This window comes from Notechis scutatus, chromosome 1 (genome assembly GCF_049901735.1).
Source record: "Notechis scutatus isolate UNSWTSFEM ecotype Mainland chromosome 1, rNotScu1.2, whole genome shotgun sequence".
Classification (NCBI taxonomy): Eukaryota; Metazoa; Chordata; class Lepidosauria; order Squamata; family Elapidae; genus Notechis; species Notechis scutatus.
Window position 1 is genome coordinate 295,186,673 of NC_142009.1, and position 21,324 is coordinate 295,207,996.

A 21,324-nucleotide genomic window follows, 5' to 3' on the forward strand; every position below is an offset into this window, starting at 1 on the left:
CTTTATTAAACTTGCTTGCCACCTGCTTCAATGACTTTAGCTTTTATATAAATTATATAATCAAAAAAGATGTTTTTAAAACAGTAGTTTTTCAAAGTCACAAGCTGTTTTTCAGATCATGGGAAAGACACAGAGCATAAAACAAGTGAATATGGAAGGAAAACAAGGCACCCTAAATTCTGAAAAAAAGGGGGAATGAATGGTATCTCAGTTGATATAACAAATGAAATATTGTCATGTGCATAGAAAATCTTTCTTGTACATATTCACTGGAACATAAGTTAATTTTAAAAGGCTACCTGGAAAAATCTTCAAATAGCCTTTTGAAGCCAGGCACAAAGGATATAACAGATGTGTACAAATGTGGCTGTAGACTATGATCAGAATGAAGAAAGCATCATGTGTAAGCTGACTCCTCTAATATCTACCAACCCTTAGACCCTTTAGAAAATATTCTGATAAGGTTGAGGAATCCAGTTGAATGTTATAAGCTGTGGAGAAAGACATGAACGGTTTTTCAAAAAGTTATATACTTTTCCTCTCACTCAAGATCATCTCCTCTCGATTTCAGGCTCTGCCCACTTTACAATCTTTGCAAAGAGGTTTTAGGCAACTTTGTAGTAAGATAAATAAAAAGAGTAACAAAGTTTATTTCTCTCTGTTGCTAACAAAACTTTTTAACTAACACAATTGTTTTCAGAATCATAACATATAGAACAGCATAGCCCCATAATATATTATTGGCAATATAAGTCTATTCACAAAAAAATATTTATTATCTACAGTACTGGTGTAGGTAGGAAGTTTGATGACACTTGTAAGATGCTATTATTCTGACCAACATAGCTTTTTAAATATGCCATTTCTTCCACAGACATTGTTTGGAGTGTTCTAGGCTGCATACTATTACTCTATGACTTAATTTGCACTTTTAAAACGAACCAAATAAAATCAAATTTCTAGTAATAACCATAACTAATAAAAAGACTGATGCGCAAAGCATAGAGTTTGAATTTAGTTGCAATCTGCTCAAAATTACGGAATTGCTTACTTTTAAAATAGATAAGTATGAAAAAAATAAACCACTAATGTAACTTGTGGGCTTCTCTTTACAGTCTGAAATTTTTTTTAAGTGTATCATTTAAATGCAAATTCAATGCATTACTCTTAACTAAGTACAGAGGCATGGTTGGATACAAGGAGAGATAAATGCACTTGAACAAATGTCCAGTCTGTGAAGAAGATACTTAAAATGTTTTGCGTACTATAGTAAGTAGTTCACAAGCCATGCCATATATAAGCTGCACATGAAAAGAGTGAGAGGCCATAAGTGAGTTTTTAGGCCTCAATCAGTAACACCTTTCATATAAAATAAAAACCCATGCAGTCTTTGGTAAATGGAAAAATAGAGAGAAGCTGAGATGTTTTTATTTGAACACAAAAGTTGGAGGCCATTCTCCAGTTAAAAAAAATGAATTGAAATATACAAGTAATAAACCAAATGGGATGGCATTACCTAGTATCTGGAGGGGAAGTATATCCTCAGAGAATATTATTCCAGTTTCAGGTGACATTAAATCCTTTTCCTCCAATTCAGGATCCTGCTTTCGTATGGCTAGTAAATAAAAGTTCAAAGGATTTGGGAATGTGCCAGGCTACCAGTAAGTCCAAGGCTAGGCTGTACTTATGAGAAGGACCATTCCTATGAATTGGCACTTCTATGTAGCAGCTGCTTTGATCACATGAAAAGATTTTGTGCCATTATAGCATAAGGCCTATGATGTATTTACACATGTAGATGTGACTGTCAGAAAAATTAACAACTTTTGTTTTCTGTGCTTAGCAACTCACTGTGCACTAACTGAAAAAGGCAGAGATAAAAATGGAGCAGCAATTTAATATCTGTCCCATTTTCAACGACAGAGCAAGCTTTGATAAGCTCCTTTTAAAGGATTTTGATAAAGAATACAAACAATTCTATTGATTCCTGATTTCAGAATAATATGCCTCTCTTGAGTATCCAACCCTGCATTGTATGTAACATTGCCTAAGGCTCACTTCAGTTTCTGGAACTGCATTTGTACTATAATTCTTAGGAAGAAGTATAAACCTGTATCTACATAATTGAATTAGTTGAAATATGGCTGCCCAAGATACCAAAATATTCTGTGCTGCTTCTATTTTGTTTAGTAAATATTATAATCAAGAAAGAAAACACCTTGAGCCGTTCATGCCTTCACAGTGAGCATGCACAGAACAAGTCTCTCTTAAAAAGTGAGTGGTACTGGTAATGATGCAATGAACTTTGTTAAGCCTGAATTCCCCAACAAGTGTTAAGGAAAACAAACTAAACAGAATGTGTAGCGTAGTCAGATAGGCAGACAGGTAAATGTGTGAGATAAGTTTGTATTTTAGTTAACACGCAGTAAAAAAAAAGATACGCTTGTGCTATCAAAAATATAGTTGATTCCATTAGGAATTATAGCATAGTCAAAATAAACGGTCCATTAGTCATGTATCATTTCAGTCAGTCCAGTCGGGGATACTCAATTTGCAAAATCCGTGTTGAATAGCCAATGTCAGTTCACTTACAATAAATCAGTCCGTATTATCTGTTCTCTCCTTGAGAAATCAACACTCCTTTCTCTCCTCCGTTCCAGTAAGGAAAAACGCAGTCATCAATCCATCCAGTAATTAGGGATCATTAAGCCAGAGAGAGAGAGCTGCAATTGACTTGTTTCTTTTATGGTGCTTTTACAACCACACCCTTAATTACATTCTTGTAGTTAAAGTTACACACACTTTAACCAACAAACCATGATAACTTATTTATTATATTTTTACCCAAACCAGTTAGGGTAAACAATGTTATCCCTAACAAACTTCACATTATTGTATACATTTAATTTTATGAATTTATTTCATATTTTCAGGTTGGTCATAAAGTATCAAATGACAAAGCATTTTAATTAATTCATCGCTTGTTGTATATTTAAGCTGCTTTTCCTTAACAAACTCAAAGCAGCTTGTGTGGAACCCCTGCCTCTATTTTTTTTCCTCCCTCAGCAGGAGGCTACATTAAGAGATAGTGATTGGCACAAAATTGTATACAAAGCTAAATAGAGATTTCTACTGGATTTTTAAATGTCTTGATTTAGCACAATAATCAGATGAAAGTTGTATGTGTAGTTGTAATTTTTAGGTTTATGTTTTGGATTACCATATTCCTATTGCCTGCTAGTGTATGAATATATGTCTGTCTGTGTCTATTTATAAGTCATGTGGCTGCCCATCTTAAAAACACAATTCTGGGTGGCTAACAACAATTGCACTGCTTCCCCAAAAAAGGAACAAAAACAATAAAACCCAAATCTGATGCCTCAGCCATTCTTCTCTGATGCAACCAACAAATCCATCTCCAAGTTCCGGCATCACTCGTGTCCCAATGCTTGGGAAAAGAGCCTTCTAGAAATCTAAAAAGTTTGGGAACCTCCCTAGATCCCAGGGGGAAGATTGGTCTAATCTATCAATAGCAGCAGTTATAAGGAAGGCTTTGAAAGTTAGGCCCTCATGTAGCCCCTATAAAGTTGTTTTAGGTTGAATATCATGGTCTTTATAAACTGTCTATGGTTTTTAAGTTTTGAAAAGTTGAATCTCAGAAAAAAACATTACCATTTCAAAAAATGATTTGATCTCTCCACAAACAAAACCAGAGAAATAAAAAGTTAATTTATTTTAATTTACCTAGTACAAGATTAAAAAGGTAATTTGTCATTTCTGGTTTCAGAAAATGATACAATATTGCTGATGGGCATGGATTTTGTATAATAATGGTATAGTTTACATAAAATGACAAGACAGGAAATTGAATGTCACATTCTTTAGTCAGTTTTGTGTTTTAACATCCTAATTTTTTGTGTGTTTCATTGCTTTTCCATATTTGTGCATGACAGAAATTTTCCTCATGGCTACATCAGAGAATCAAGTTTTTCTTCTCTTAAAAAAACTTTATATTATGGGAAAAAATAATCATTTTCTGAAGAGCAAAACTATTGTCTGAGAGACCAGCCATTGGCTAGAACTATTTGAAGGCAATTGCCAAGTTAGAAAATAGCGACCAGAGATATTTTAACAAGCACTATAACCTGGAGATGAATGCTTGAACAGGTTGGCAGCTTGGGAAAAAGTGGAATGGAGAATGAGAGATAAGTAACTTTTTAAAAAATTCTGATATTCATATCTGAGACAGATCTGAGACAGATCTCTTTCATAATACATTACACTTGCAAAGTGCTCCAAATAGGTAGCCTATGGCTTTCAAAACCTAGAACATCAGTTTTTTGAAAAATCCAGTTTAGCTGGATGTCTTTCTTTTATAAAAATGCAATTAATTTTATCATGAACTGTAAAAAGGACTAAGGACAAGTGATCTAAAGGAATTCAATTAGGAATTTTCATCCAGAAAATCAAGCAGGAATAACTTCAGACAGCAAGCAATACTAGTGCTTTATATCAGGGGTCCCCAACCACCGGTCCGCGGACCGGTACCGGTCCGTGGAACAAGTCCTACCGGGCGCTGAGTTTTGGCGCCGCCATCTTTTTGATGAAAAAGTGCTTCCGGTGAGCTTTTCCGGTAGAAAGCTCACCGGAAGCACTTTTTCATCAAAAAGATGGCGGCGCCCAGCTAATGCCGGTACCGGGCCGCGCCATAAAAAAGGTTGGGGATACTGGGCCGTGGCATAAGAAAGGTTGGGGATCACTGCTTTATATTATTACGCTAACTCTGTAGTCATTCATATTTAACTGTTATATTGCAGCTATTAACGAATGATCTGGACCGAGGCTGGTTTCAGGCTGGGGCATAATAGAGATACAACATAGATAGCACATGTTGATGACCTGTGGCAGAGCTGGGATGGGAATGGTGGATCCATCCTTGTGCCCTTTCTGGACTGGCTATGGGGTTAGGAGTGGGAGGCACTATGTTGCCTCCTTCCTCAGAGGCTGGTTGTGGTTGGCATGGTGGAAGGCAAGATATTATGCTGGTAGCCCCTCACTTGTGAAGTACCTCAGAGCTCAACACTCTTCCCTCCTGTTTCATATCTACATGAATTCACAAGCTGTAGTGATCATAAGTTAGGGATTTTATATCATCAGCATGTTCATGATATCCAGCTTTACTTCAGTCTGTGCTGTGCAAATATGTGTTGAGATAATGACCCAGGATCTGGAGGTTGTTTTGTCTGATGGAGAGGAATAAACTTTCGAGCTATGCAAAACATAGTAATAGCAATAGCATTTAGACTTATATACCACTTCATAGTGCTTTACAGTTCTCTCTAAGCAGTTTACAAAGTCAGAATATTGCCCCCAACAATCTGGTTTCTCATTTTACCAACCTCAGAAGGATGGAAGGATGGGTCAACCTTGAGCTTGTGAGAATCGAACTGCCAAACTGCAGGCAGCCAGTAGTCAGCAGAAGTAGCCTGCAGTACTGCACTTTTAACAACTATGCCACCATGGCATAGGGTTGTTAAACTCAGCAACCTATATTCTTACCTTTTTTTCTCAAATATAACCACTAATTTATTACTCTTTCTAATAGGTATCTGAACTTCTGATTTGGAAGTTATTTTGTTATGTTCATAGCTTAAAGAATATGAGTGGCTATAAAAAGGATGAAATCCAGTGGAATCCAATCCATCTGGTATTCAGCATAGCAATTTTAAAGAAATGAAATGGCACCAGTGTGTGGTGGTTCAAAGGGATTATTTTTCCTGTTTTTATATATAAATGTCACAGAAGGCTAAAATAGAATTAAAGTACAAAAGGTACAAAACAACATGTATTTTTTGTTCTCCTAAAATGTATTTGAAACTAGTTAGGGAATTTTTGATCCACCAAAGAGCAAATATTGAAATATACCTATCACAAGGCATTCTAGTTATTACAAAGGTCAGAATATACAATTGTATATTTCTCCACAAACATGTATGGTACATTTTTCAGACTATCCAGAACACTAAACATGGTACATTCCTTTTCCAGGATGTACTACAAAGAAATGGAAACAGAACATTTTGCAATCACTGTCAAAAGACAGGACACAAAGTTCAACTTATAACAGGCTAACAGGGAACAGAATCCTGGAATGCGTAGGTTCCTTTGCCAAGCCAGACTGAGAAAGGGTACTTCTGATAGGAAACAAATGTTATAATTTATGAGTGAAAAATTATTTATTTGTAACATGTAGAAATGTAAAATCATATTAAATCCCAATAAAAATTGTCTTTCCCAGCCTGAAGACTATAAAAAGAAATGATAAATTATATTTGCAATTATGTATTCATTTCTATTTATTCAATTTTTTAATCCCACCTTTATTACTTTATAAGTAATTCAAGGCAACAAACATACCTAATATTCTTTCTTCCTCCTCATTTTCTCCACAATAACAACTCTGTAAAGTGGGTTACACTGAGAGAAAGTGATTGGCTCAAATTCATCCAGCAGGCTCTCACGCTTAAGGCAGCACTAGAACTAGAACTCACAGTTTCCTGGTTTCCAGGCCAGCACCTTAACCACTACACCAAACTGGCTGTTATGACAGACAAATATTAGTTTTTCCCAATTTTTATGACTATTGTGTTAAATAGTAAAAAAAATGTTCTACAGAATTCCTAGTGACATTGAATTGAAAGTGGAGAGTATATTGCTTCTACAAAGTTTCAAGAAATTTCTTGTATCAATTCCTGTCCAAACTAATTACAATATGGAAGTATAAAGCCAGCAATTACATAAGATTGAGGTTAGTATAGTCCTACACTCAAATCTCTAATATAAACTAAGCTAGCAAAAAATATCTCTCTATCAAGAGGAATATTTGTTCATAACATTAAAAGGAAGGCCACTGGGTAGATCAGTGAAGCAGAGTGAACATTTTTCTTTTTCCTAATTGAGTTAAGTCTATTTTAGGTCTTGTATTACATTTTTCATGTGTTTCCATCTTTAAGTGGCAACATTATTGAAAATGATTTTGGGGTTGCCAAAAGGGAAAAAAAAGTTGCCCACCTTCCTATAGACCTCTAAATCAATTGTAACAAAGAACTATACTAGATGAAATGAAATGTTTGATAGTGGTGGGAGATCAAATATGGCATAACATTAAGCAAATTGCTTTTTATACATAGAGGTGGCCTAATCTATTATTCAAATAGTAAGCACTATAATAATCTCCAGCTATCTTTAAAATTATACTCTATAACAGCAATTTAAAATAAGGTGTTTCTTCTTCTCCAAATAAAACCTCCTGCAAAGAAAACAGCTGATTAAATTTACTTGGTGCTGGTTTATAACAAAAGATTACATCTCTTTTCAATTAACCCTCCCCAAAAAGGGGGGATATCAAATCTGTTGTTCCTGAATGTTCATAATGTATTAAATAAGAGCTGGTTTCAGATATTCTACCAAGCTTTCAAAAGGTTTGCAAACAGAAGAATATCCAGTAGTTGTGTGTATGCAGGTGTGTATATAAGCATACTGGATACATAGATAGATAGATAGATAGATAGATAGATAGATAGATAGATAGATAGATAGATAGATAGATAGATAGCAGTCAGTCAGTCAGTCAGTCAAGCAGGCAGGCAGGCAATAGATAGCTGCAGGTGTATACTACAAATATATATGTGTGTGTGTGTAATATACTATATACAGTATATGGATAGCATTGCTTTGTTGGAAAATATTTATTATGAGATACAAGAATATAATTTTTGTTGCTCTTGATTTATTGTAAATCTATATTTTTGCAACAGTTTTCAGTAATAACTGTTCCTAAAGCTTCCACGAAACTGCACAAGATAATTTATTCCATCCTGCAGTCATATTATGCTCTTTCTCCCTCCCCCCTCCATCTCTCTCTCTCACTAATTTAAAGACAAAGCACTCTGATCGTTCTATAGTTTTGTACTGTAGTTTGAGTTCTTTCATGGAAAACATTCTACTCAACTTTCCAGGAATAGCATATATTTCACTATAATGTTCTCAAGCCTAGCCAATTATTTATCAAGCAAATATATGTGGTCATAGGGCATACACTATGATTATATCTAATAGAAACAGGAGATAAAAAGAACATGATTGAAACCTCAGTAATCTTACTTTTTTCATTGCTGACTTATCTCAGTTCAAATTTCTTCACAAATGTATGAGTTAAGGACATACAAAGGTTTCTGAGAATTTTATCAGCTATCTTTGCTAAATAAACAATATCCTAGTACAGGAGGATACATGCACACATACACACACACACACACACACACACACACACACACACACACACATTCAATAGCCTATTCTTCCAATAGTTAAACAGATTCATTCTTGTCTTTCTTTTTCTTAAGAGCCCTGGTGGCATAGTGGTTAGAATTTAGTATTGCAGGCTAACTCTGCCCATAGTCTTGAGTTTGATCTTGACTGGCTCAAGGTTGACTCAGCTTTCCATCCTTCCAAGGTCGATTAAATGTAAATCTTTTTCTGTACTTCCTCTAGATTGTGTTACCTCTTCCATGTTCCCAGTTCCATTTCACATTCCATCACACATCACCAGAAACATTCCTTATACATTTATTCATAAATTTATGAACCATGGTAGTGCAGTGGTTAGAGTGCAGTACTGCAGGCTACTTCTGATGACTGCCAGCTGCCTGCAATTTGGGAATTCAAATCTCACCAGGCTCAAGGTTGACTCAACCTTCCATCCTGGAAGGTGGGTAAAATGGGGACCCAAATTGTTGGGGTCAATATCTGTAAACCGCTTAGAGAGGGCTGTAAAGCACTGTAAAGCAGTATATACATTTAAGTGCTATTGCTATGTGATTCCTAAATTTATTAAATGGCCAAAGGGACACCATATGTCCTTATTTTATTTTTTGCTCAGTATTGAATCAGTTGTAAACTATTTAATTAATTCTCATGTTTGTTTTATTTCTACCTTATTGCATTAAATAATATTTACATAAATAAGTTATGTAAAACATTCCACAATTCAAGCCTATTCATTTTGTCATCTGCTTTCTCTAAATCAATTTACCAACTATCTACAATTCATGTACTTTCTAAATTCATATAATTTACAATGCCCTGCTAAAAAGCAGAAGTCTGGCCTGCACAACCCCTACTTTTTTACCTGGATAAAGCAGCACTGCCCTTCCCAAATTTTAAATTTCATCCGTTTGTCTATGTGCGCCTGTGTGCTCACGCACATGAACATGTTTTTGTGTGTATTTTCTCTTTCTCTCTCTCTCTCTCTCTCTCTCTCTCTCTCTCTCTCTCTCACACACACACACACACACACAACCAAGAAACCAAGAAACTATACATTTTTCCCCAACATATTTATTTTTCATTTCATTATTTATTTATTTTTGCTTTCAGAATTTCTCAAACATTTTACATCTCTAAATCCTGCCAAGCTTTGCCAAAGATTTCTTGAGAAGCAGTCACATTTAGCTCCTAATCCCCAAGGTATTAAGAAACTCTTTCAATCAATGTAAAAGCTCTAACAAATTGATAGTTAAAGAATAAGAGCACAAAGGCTAAACATTCTCCAATATTACCGCATTTAATTGTGTAAAAAATCAGCTAAGAGTTATATATTATTTCAGCAGGAGAGAATTATAAGCAGTGGCGTGCTGTATCAACCTATTTTAGAACCACTTTCACCCTTCCATACTGGTGTAATTGGGATTTTCTTTTAAATTTCGCAATAAAAATTTACAAGACAGATATATGGACACTCTAAGAATTGAGCTCTAACTCTTCACTGTCTCTTTCAGCAAGTAAGGAATTAAACCAAGAGGGGAAAAGGATGATTTGCTTTGTACAATTGTTTTAGGATTGTTTCCCCAAAGACAATATTACTTTGGCTGGACTTTAAATATCATTCTTAGGTTGTCTAGTCTAAGCTTACATAATTGCTGGCTATATACTTGTCTCAAAAAATTGCTATTATTACCGTAGAAAGCTTCAGAACATGTTTTTGTAATACAAAATATTGCTAGATTTAAAGAAAGGAAAAGGATAGTAGGGTTTCCATGAGGAAGTCACTCTTCTATCTGGTGCCACTTTCCCCAACCTGGCACTCACAAGATATTTTAGCACTGTAAACCCTAGATTTCCCAGTTTTGACTATACCATATTATTTATATTACTCACACACAGGAATCTGTGAAAAATATTAGGTTAGAAAGATTATGTATTATTTGTAATATGTATTACATATAATTTTTAGTAAGACCCAGTTTGGTTAGTTAAAGTGCTAGCCTAAAAACCCTGAGACTGTGAATTCTAGTCCTGCTTTAGGAATAAAAGCTGGCTGGTTGACTTTGGGCCAATCACCCTCTCTCAGCCCAACCCACCTCACAGAGTTGTTATGGGAAAAATAGGAGGAAGAAAGAGTATCATGTATATTCTCCACCTAGATTTATTTAAAAATAATAAAGACAAGCATAAAGAAATATAAAAATACATATTTAAACTGAAAACTTAGAATCAGAATAATCTAAGTGTGCTAAAAGACTGTGATCAAATTTCATATTTTCCTTAATTCAAATATATTGATTTGTAAATACATTTGTTTGCCAATGTGGTCAATTAGAAGAGGCTTTTTCTTTCTGTTACCTGTGGGCTGTATTAGCAAATACCAGCAATAAATATCAACATAATCAATCATACATTTAGAAAAGCATTCACATTTTTCATTTTTCAAAATATTTTTTCTTTGTTAATTAGGACCTCTTAGGCTATTATTTCCTAAGTATATTTTTTAACTTTACACGAGTTATTGTAATAGTTTAGAAACAAACACTATTTTTATCCATAGCAAGGATTCTATAGATAAGAGGCAGGTAGGAAAAATGTTTTTTACTCACCAATTGCAAAACCTCCAGATACAAGCAATGCCTGTTTATCTAATTACCCAAACTAAAACAAATTAATTCCTTGTTAGCAGGCCTAACCAATGGCATCTTTTTCTTTCCTGGGTTTACTTTGAACTTTTTTCTCATTTAGCCCATTGCTGACTCAACGTTTCTCGCCCATCCCCAAATACAAAGGGAAGTATTGCTGAATATAATTTGATCGCTAGAGAGTTCCATGGGCTTACGAAGAAGACCAAATTTTCAGTTGAATAGCAGAGATGGCCAAAATATAACAATTCATTAGGATAGCAGAAGGCAAGCAAGCACTGTGTTCGTTTCAAACAGTAGAAATGGCTGCTGACCTCAAAAAGTCACAAAGGGCAGTATTATCATGGCTCTTGGCTCTTGAAGGGCAACATATTTGAGGCCTAAAAAATAGAACAACAGTTGTATGTTTCTTCTCTGTCTTTAAGATTTCTAATAAGGAAGATAATAAGTAAATATTAATGAGATCTTCAATAGAACTTGATGAGAGGATCAAGAATTTTTCTATTCTTCCACTGAGAATTCCAAAGAGAAATAGTACCCATATTTTCTTTCCACAATCATTGTAAATCCAGTTCTTAAATCCATTGTTTTTTGTTTTGTTTTACTTTTGCAAATCATATTATTGTGTGTATTTAATAATAATGTTTTTCCAATCTGCAATAATTATATTTACTATTAGAGCCGTGGTGGTGTAGTGATTAGAATGCAATATTGCAGGCTGACTCTACTCACTGCCAGAAGATTGATCCTGCCTGGCTCAGAGTTGACTCATCCTTCCATCCTTCCAAGGTTGGTAAAATGAGGACCGAGATTGTTGGGTGCAATATATTGACTCTGTAATCTGTTTAGAGAGGGCTGTAAAGCACTATGAAGCAGTATATAAATGTAAGTGCTATTTCTATTAAATTTCTAATTATTCCATTAAAGGCAGATGAAAACCAAAATTTTATCATCTCCTTGGTAGTCAGGTAGTATTACAGTAGAAGATAATGGACGGGAAGAAGTGAATTATGCAGTCTCAGAAGCAGGATTTCTTCATTCGGGTAACTTCATTTTCAGCAAATTCCACAGGGTCTGGTAGAGATTTGCCTGCCTTGGGCAATTCTTAAAGTCTAACAAGTAGAATATGGTGTTCATTAAAGGCAACCCTCAACAGGGAACAGAGACTTTGGAAGTCAGATACTTACATAACAATCCCAGCCTGCTTAACTTACTAAATACAAATGTTCCCCTTAAACTTCCAAAAGGATAGTCACATCTGTCTGCTAAAGCAGAAACAAAGTCAAACACTCTTATTGCTCCAAGGAATCATTTATGCCAAGAAATCCAATTTCCTGCTCAATGCAGAAATCTAAAATAAAATACTTCCAACAGATGATGATCCAGATGATTCTGCCTCAGCTGTACTTTCAGCCCATCTTGAGTTATATGTTGTTTTATTTTAAACTGTTATTATACACTGCCCAGGATTACCATAAATGGGTAATTTACAAATATTGTAAACAAAGAAACAAGTATGCCAGAGGACAGGATATTTGGCAATTATTAATTATAAATTAATTATGAGCTGTTCAAGATATGTGGTTTTATTGATTTGGTTCTGGCGATCTTATTCAAAATTATTCTTATATGTCATACAATTTGAGTGATACAAAGAACTCACAGTAAATATGGGAAATCCAGACCTAGAGAATGCTCACAGAGAGCTGAGAAATAATTCACCCTCACTGAAGTAATTGGCATATTCTTTATATTATTAAAATTTCTCCAGAGTTAAATCAAAATCTTCCTTGCTCTGTCTAACTGATAAATAATAAATCTGATTATAAAATTCTTGTTATTTCAAAGTTATTATGCATTACTGTGGATGTTGCTTCATAACAGAAATCATAACTTACACATTTTATTCTAAATATACTGTATATTGTATACTATTTAAACATTTTACTGTATATACTCGAGTATAAGCCTAGTTTTTCAGCCCATTTTTGTGCTGAAAAAATCCCCTCGGCTTATACTCGAGTCAGATTCCCTCTGAAAAAAAATGGTGTGGAGTCGCCTCCGGCGGCAGCGACTCCCAACAGCCCAGCCGGGAAGGGAAAGGCAAAAGCGCTTTGCCTTTCCCTTCCCGAGGCAGCGGGACTGACTCCTGACTCAGGGGCCTCCGAGGGAGGGGAAGAGAGTGACTCCTGCCTCCCGCTGTCATCATCATCTTCTTCTTTTGGGTTAGTGAATCAATTAAACCTTTCATGATAGTGAGATCGCTTCCCAAATTAATTATTTTTATTTTTGAAATTTACCAGTAGCTGCTGCATTTCCCACCTCGGCTTATACGAGTCAATAAGTTTTCCCAGTTTTTTGTGTAAAATTAGGTGCCTCGGCTTATATTCGGTCGACTTATACTGAGTATATACGGTATATTATCTGTATTGTCTTATCATGAAAATACTGATATTTTACAACGAACTTAAATGCTAGAACTTTTCAAGCAGTATAAAAGGTGTACTATCTTGGAAACCATATTATCTGCCTAAAAGCAGCATATGAAGAAGATATTACAATTCCAAAACTGGAGGGGATAACAATAATAGCATAAGAAAATAGAAACAAGTCTAAGAAAATAATATACTAATGTTTTTCTCCTGAAATGTTACTTTATTGAATTTCCATTTTTAAAATAGTGTTGCCAACTTACCATGCAGATCATTTGTCCTTTTAAAAGCTGTATATTATTCATTCCCAATTAAAAGATTACAATTTGTGGTACTACTAAAGCTATTGATAGAAGATATTGTTGAGATAACAAATGATTTCCTCCCATTTATTTCTTTATCAATGCATCAAATCTAATAGTAACATAAAACTGTCTTTATTAGTCTGTTAAGTGTAAAGCACCTTTACTACTTTAAGAATATGAAATGCATCGATTAACATAAAGAATTGTGGCCTTATCTATGGTGCAGTGGCCTAGATTACGGGACTGGGAATGAGCTGATTGGATATTTTCAGTACTTAAGAACTATGCCCAGTTAGTACCACCTCAGTCTCATTTTATATGCCAGAGATTCAGAGCCAGTAGCCTGAAACTTTCAAAATGATAAGTAAATTTTAAGTGCAAATGAGCAATTTTCACACAAGTCAGGTACAAATCCCATTATTTGGAATTGACTTAATTGGTTGAAGACTCTCTGACATAACTTAGTTAAGTTAATTTCTCTATTTCAGACAATAATGAAGCCATATAGATATAAAATATTTGCCCACTGCAACACAGAGAAGTCGAAGCATTTATATGAATCTATGAAGTATCTACACTTGATATTTTTTCCTCCTATATTTCTATGTCAAGAGATGAACATTTTCTAAACATGTTTTGAGACGCATCTGATTTATATTAACACAATGGTTCCCTCTAGCTTGAGAAGTGATGGTTCCTGCTTCAGCAGCTTCATTCTTTATACAATTCTTACACAAAAATATATTCAAGTAAATTAAATATGTTATTTTGATCCTCAAGAATTCAGAAGCTTGCTAACTGCAAGATTTTTCCCAGTAGAAAATAATATCCTTGTTTTTAGAAGTGATATACATCAAATATTGCTGAATTGCAAACTTTAATTTCATTGTCACCATTTACAAAAATGTCCATATGCAGTATACTGTAGTTGATTTAGAAATACAATATCATGCGGGGATTTGATTTGGCAAATAGAATATTTTTTTTTCCTTTTCATAAGTGCAATTACCAGTGTTTCATATTTAACTAGACCCTATTAATCAAGATTTCTTTGCATAATGGTTCTCCACTAATATACTGTGAGCCAAATCCAACTGAACTGCTATTTTATAAGCTAGATGAATACGCTTATCAAATTCTACATGCCTGTTGATTTCTCATTTATTAACCTTCAGCAGCAGAATATTCAACTATTCTTCAATAATTACTCAAGTTCATTGAAAGAACTAACTATCTTTGAACCCTTTGTCTGGTCACCGTACAATTCAGTTGCCTCTTCCTGTCATGTTTCCTATTCACTCTATAGTGGTTTTTTTAATCCCTTCCATATCCTTGCCCTTTAAAAACATATCTCATACAGAATAAACTGATAGAAATGCACTAGACAGACCAGAGAATGTACATTCAAACCAGGTAGTCATGTCTCTCTTCCACAAGATAAATGGAGTTGCCTTCACCTTATTCTCCCCCAAAGGTGTTCATCCTTTGGATGATGAATAGGATTGTATTTATACTTCATCTCCCAACAGGTAACAAAAACTGATACAATCTGACCTGAAAGTCTGGCTAGAAGGGTTTTGCACTTACATGTAAACAATTTGTGCAAAACTCTACATCTCTAGGCACAAGCCCCTCTGAAGGAGAGGATGTTATAACGCCTCAAACCATATATATCTTTTTTAAAAAGAATACTATAATTCACAATCCAAAACTCCCAGTAAGCATCTTCGTGTGCTGTTTTGAAGCTAAATAAGGAAGATCAGTGCAATAAAAATAAGAGGAAGTACTTATCCTTGCCTCTCAGACATCTTGAAATTACCCTGCTCAAAGCAAATCTCATTCTAGGGTTATTCTGCTTTGCAATGCAAACGGAAGAGTGGGGGAAGAAGCAAAGAGCAAGTCACCACCACTAGTCTTCAGCTAATCTTGGCCCTTGGCATACCCACTAAGAGGAAAAAGTGATGAAAGTTCCTGATTAAATCATTTATATGCAGCCAACCTTGAAGAAAACACTCTTTAATTAAGTGCATGCCTGGCTCGTGTGGGAAACTGATAGATTTAAAACCTTGCCTTCTTAAGACATACAATGGCAATGGTTGTGAATAGAAAAGGAACGATGATACCTTATTTCTACAATGAAGAATAAGAAATATTGTAAATAGAACGTTTGATAGAAGGTGATCAGAATTGACAAAGCAGATAAGAACTTTGCTTATTAAAACAAATTTAATATGCACACAAATAAATAAACATAAACATTAACATTAACTAAATAAAAACACTGCTCCCTAAGATATGCAGGCATAAAATATAGCATTCAAGGAAAACAACAGGGGCTGAATTATTAGTTTATAGAAAAAATGATCTGGGAAAGAGGGATAGAAGAAAAAAGTGTAACTTTTTTCTATTTTCTGAATAGATTATTTGATTATTTAATTAATTTTACAAGAAATAAGTTTATAATTTGCAAGAGAGTCATAACTGGTTTTTAATAAGCTTTAAGTTCTTTTTTCAAAACAAGATGGATGGGCGTTTGAGATTTAAATGCAGTTTTCACAATTCCCACTTGACCAAATTAAAAGCAACAGACAATTAATCCACACAGACAGACATAAAAATTTGACCTTGAGCAATAGCAACTTCCCAATTATGAAGAGTCTTAACATATTTTTATTTAAATCAGACTATGTTAATTAAGTTTCTATACAATTTGCCAGGACTAAACCAATGTATCTTTACTGATGGAAAGAAAACAAGACAAATTGATGGAAACCATTTGTGTTAAAAATAATCTTGTTAAAGAAAAACAAATGCTCTCTCAACTTTTTTTCCCTAAGAATAAGGCGTATGCTTCCAAACATTAATTAACATAGTTAGAAATGGTTTTCTTGGGACTGATCCTGACAAAAAAGGGAAAAAAAATCAGAAAAAGTATCAGAACATGCACTTTTCATGCTATAATGAAAAATGCTACATGTTTAATGATGCTTTAATCAAAGCAAACAATTTAAGGCTGTTATACATAAAAATATAATTCTTGATAAAATATTGAAATTGCAGCCATAGCAATATGACTGCAATGAATTATTTCAAAACAGGCATGATGGAAATCTAGTTAGCAGAAAAAATATGTTGCGGTTTCATCTGTTTTAAATCAGCATGACATGAACAAAGTATAAGAAACTCAATGAGTGTGTCCCCTTTCATATTCTTTTAACAGGAGCCAGCATGGATTTGTCATAAATAAATCATGCCAGACTAACCCCTTTTCTTATAGCAGGGGTCTCAAACTCAAGGCCCGCAGGCCGGATCCAGCCTACAATGTGGTTGGAACTGGCCCGCATGGCCATCCTGGAAACAGTGAGGGTCCAGCCTGCATTATTTCAGCCCGGCCCGGCCTCACCCATTCTGGCAGGCATGTGTGTGCACAAGAGGCAGCGTGAGCACATGCCCACAGGCCTGACCCATGGCATCCCGGCAGGCACACATGTGCACAGTAGGAAGCAAGCAGACATGCGCATAGGCCCGGCCCTACAAAAGGCGGATGCCTGCGCATCCACCAGAATAGAGTGGGCCGGGTCTGTGCACATGTGGACTCACATCCTGTGCACATGTGTGCCTGCCAGGATGCCATGGGCTGGGTGAAGTGACACGTGTGCCTGTCGGGATAGGAGGACAGGACTGAAGTGATGCTGGCCAGCTCCTTACCATTTCCAGGATGGCCACCCTTATCAGCCTTCCAGGTGTGTGTGCACGCATGTGTGGGGGAGGGAGGTGTCCAGCAGCAGGGACTCCGCAGCTGGCTCTCCAAGAAACAAGCATGGCAGCGGTGGCACTGACACCAGGTGGGGGGAGGCACATGATACGGACCACCAGATGCACCTGCTCTGTGCCATGTGGCTGGGACAGGGCAGGTGGCTGCCCGATGCATCCAGCAGGCCGGACTGCATGCCTCTCCCCTGTACCTCTGCCTTTGGCTATTGCTGCCGCTGTGGGCGAAAACAAGGTGAGGAGAGTGTGGGGCAGTTGCTGCCTACTCTGTCCCATCTGTTTTGGCTTGTGGTTGGAAAGCAGGTCACCGCTGGTCATCTCTTTGGTCACCTCACGGGTCTTGCCCTTGGCCCATGCATGGAGCATGTTCCCCTTGTGCATCCAATTCACTTTGGCACCACCAAGGCTGCCAGCAGCTCATGCAGGTCCGTTAGGCCGCTGCTATCGCTGCCTGGAGCACCAGCCCGAAGGAGGCAAAAAGGCCAGCTACAAAGGCTGAATAGTGATAAAACATGCTCATTCCCAGCAGGCAAAAGGCAGCCACTGCGAATGGGGAAAGCTCGATCCGTATCGGTGCTATGGCCGTCCAAGCCCAGCTGGGATCGCATGCTTCCCTCCCATCTTTGCTGGGCTTGGGTAATCAGGGCTTTGATGGGGATCTGTCTTTCCCCACTTGTGGTGGCCGTTTTTTTGCCTGCTGGGCCTGGGCATGCTTTACCATCTCTATTCAGCCTTTCTAGCTAGACACCTTGCCTCCTTCAGGCTGGGCAGGCCTGGCACTCTGAGCCATGCCTTCCAAGGACACTGGCCAAGAAGGAATTTGGCTGCAACCCTCAGCTCGGAACAGAGATGAGGCCACCAGGTGCTGCAAGACAGAAGGCTGCCTTCAGTTCAGGAAAGGGACTGCAGTCTGGGGGGCTCCATCTGAAGGAGCTGCATCAATTGGGCAGCACCACCAAAACACTCTGGGGCTGCTACTTGCAGGGCAGGGTAGGGGTCTCCTTGCCAAGCAGCCCCAGTGAATGAGTTGCATCACTGGGGGTCTCTACTCCTGGCAGCTCCTGGGTGGCAATGAATGCATTAATAGGAACACAAGGAACAGATCAGGGGATCATTGTTTCATATTACTCTGTCTTGGACAGACCTCCACTATGATGGATTGGGTCTATGAAGGGGGAGGTGGTATGATGGATTACAGTGCAATTTCCAAAGAGACAGCACATTCTGGGTTGGGTGGGGGACACAAGATATGAGACAACAGAGTCTGGAGATGGATAAGAGAAAGAGATTTAGGATAGCCACTTCCGAGAATCTCTCTGGGTATATCAATTACCATTAGAGTTAATCTGGCAAGATTCTGTCTGCATGGTTTGTGCAAATAAAGAAGTGAACTGGCTGGATTGTTCTGTATTGTTCTTGGATTGGCCTGACATCCACTTGGAGTAACGTGTTCAGCCCTCTGCAAAATTTAAAATGAGAATGATAAATTGAAGGAAATTCAGAAGAGGATTGCCAAAATAGTGAACAACTGGAAATCATGACCCATAAGAAACAAAGAATCTGGGTGTCAAACCTGATCAAGGAAGCTAGATTCACATGGAGTCTCATTAATCCAACATAAAAATCCATTAAACTAAATAATTGTATCTTAGCTCTCATTTATTAGTATATTAAGGTGTAATCTTCTTTTGCACACTTATTTAGATGGACTGATGCCTCACCTATGAGCTCAGGCTGGAAAGTTTATCTGTTTCTCATCTGTCCTGTTTAGAATTCCTCATATAGGTAATCCTCGATTTACAACCAATCATTGAGTGTTCGTTCGATGTTACAACAACATTGAAAAAAGTTACTTATTACCAGTTTTCATACTTACAACTGTTTTATCCCCATGATCACATAATCAGAATGGATGGAGCACCTTCAGTTCTGAGAGGCAAGCTGTTGCATTGATTAACTGTTCTCACTATCAGGAAATCCTTTCTTATTTCCAAGTGGAATCTTCCCCTGATAAACTTCCACACACTGTTTCTTGACAGGCACTCAGGTCTATGGAGAATACACCAATGACCTTTTCCACATGACAGCACCTTCATTAGGCTAAACATAGTTCTCTTAATTGTTCATTATATGATTTAGCCTCCAGACCACTTATTGTCTTGGTTGCTCTTGTTTGCACTTTTTCTAGGGCCCCAACATCTTTCTTGTATTGTGGTGACCAGACCTGACTGCAGAATTCCAAATGTGACCTCACTACTATAATAAAATATAAGCTAAAGTATCTTAAGCAAAGGTCTAAATACTAATATTAATCAATTATAATTAATTAAATGTTAAAAATGAAAAATATTCTAATGTGATATCATACAGTATATTATTTGTACCATTTTTCCCTTTAAAAATTATCTATGCTAACCTAAAATGTCATTTGACACTCTAAGCATTTCAGGACATTATTCGAAGTTTGCAAAGCATTATTTATGGCTTATCACGTTTCAGGGTTAAGCCCATGAATTAAACATTGGAAATTCTAAATTCCTCTTTCAAGAAACTTACAATTACTAGCTTTAACTTCTGCCTGCGTATGCATTTTAGTACTTGTTACTACCACTGCATATCTTTTAAGAGTGCTTCACCTGGTGTTCGTCCCCAACCCTGGTATAAGAAAGAGGTACAAATGGCCCTTACATCTTTGTTTCTTTCTATTTAATTAAAATGAAAATAAAATAAAATAATTTCCACAGTGTTGCTTCCTGTCCAAATAGCACTGAGAGGTATGATTAGCACAATTAATCTTTTTCCTCTGAGGATCAGATCAAACTCACAAGGGATAAATAAAATCAAACTTCAAAGGAAAGGAAGTGGGAAAGAGAGAATGTAAAAATCCTTTTTAGCTTTTAATAGACACATAAAAAGGAGACAAAATAAAGAGTTATTTAAATTACATAGATTATCTTAATAGGCAAATATAGATCTAAACCAATGGAAAAGTATAAGATTCTGACAGACCACAAGATGATGCTGTTCTACTTCATTTATGAAACAGCTCTGCTGTGAAGTGGTTCCAAGTTACAAAAACACACAAGTTCTCAGCTCATGCATAGGTTATAAATACCAGAAATAAATATTAGACATAAAAATACACTTGACTAAGTTATAGTCAATGTCACTCAAAATTCTATATCAATATCCTAGCTAAATTTATGTTGGCCTTCTCAAGTACACCAGAAAGAAAACACAACCAAATATGCTAATTCTACCTTTTTATAAGGCTGCATTAACATAACCTTATAAGTCTTTTGATAGAAATCTACTGCCATATATTTTATGCCTAAGAAGTTAAGGAGGTTACTTTCTGAGTCTCTCTCTCTCTCTCTCTCTCTCTCTCTCTCTCTCTCCCTCCCTCCCTCCCTCCCCCCTCCCCCCCTCTTATTCAGTAAATTACACAATCATGGTTATGAGGTTTAGAAAAATCAATCTGCAATAGACAACATAAACTAATATTTCAAAATATTTCCAGCTGTTAAAGTTATTTTTCCATTTCTAATATGCAATCACGTGAAGTATTAGTGAGACCATACTTGGAATACTGCATCCAGTTTTGGTCACCATATTACAAAAAAGATGTTGGGAATTTGGGAAAAAGTGCAGAGAAGAATAACTAAGATGATTAAGAATCTGGAGACTAAAACATATGAAGAACAGCTGCAGCAATTGGGTATGGCTAGTCTAGAGAAAAGAAGGACTAGAGGTGACATGATAGCAGTATACCAGTGTTTGAGGGGCTGCCAGAAAGAAGAGGGGGACAACTTGTTTTCCAAAGTACCAGAAGACAAGACAAGAAAC

General features: G+C 36.4%; 1 protein-coding gene and 1 long non-coding RNA gene across 9 annotated transcripts in view; one reads left to right on the top strand and one right to left on the bottom strand.

Annotated features, from left to right (window-relative positions):
- The window catches only part of CEP128 (centrosomal protein 128), a 202,878-nt gene that overhangs the window by 67,871 nt on the left and 113,683 nt on the right, over positions 1-21,324 (bottom strand). The window lies entirely within an intron of this gene.
- The window catches only part of LOC113410005 (uncharacterized), a 70,135-nt gene that overhangs the window by 616 nt on the left and 48,195 nt on the right, over positions 1-21,324 (top strand). The window contains exons 1-2 of one of the 2 annotated variants that reach the window (XR_015746815.1): positions 2,196-2,274; positions 11,898-12,013. The exons of the other annotated variant lie outside the window; for it this stretch is intronic. This is a non-coding gene — a long non-coding RNA (uncharacterized LOC113410005). Of the gene's footprint in view, positions 1-2,195; positions 2,275-11,897; positions 12,014-21,324 lie in introns of those variants that run through there. 2 annotated transcript variants of the gene reach the window in all.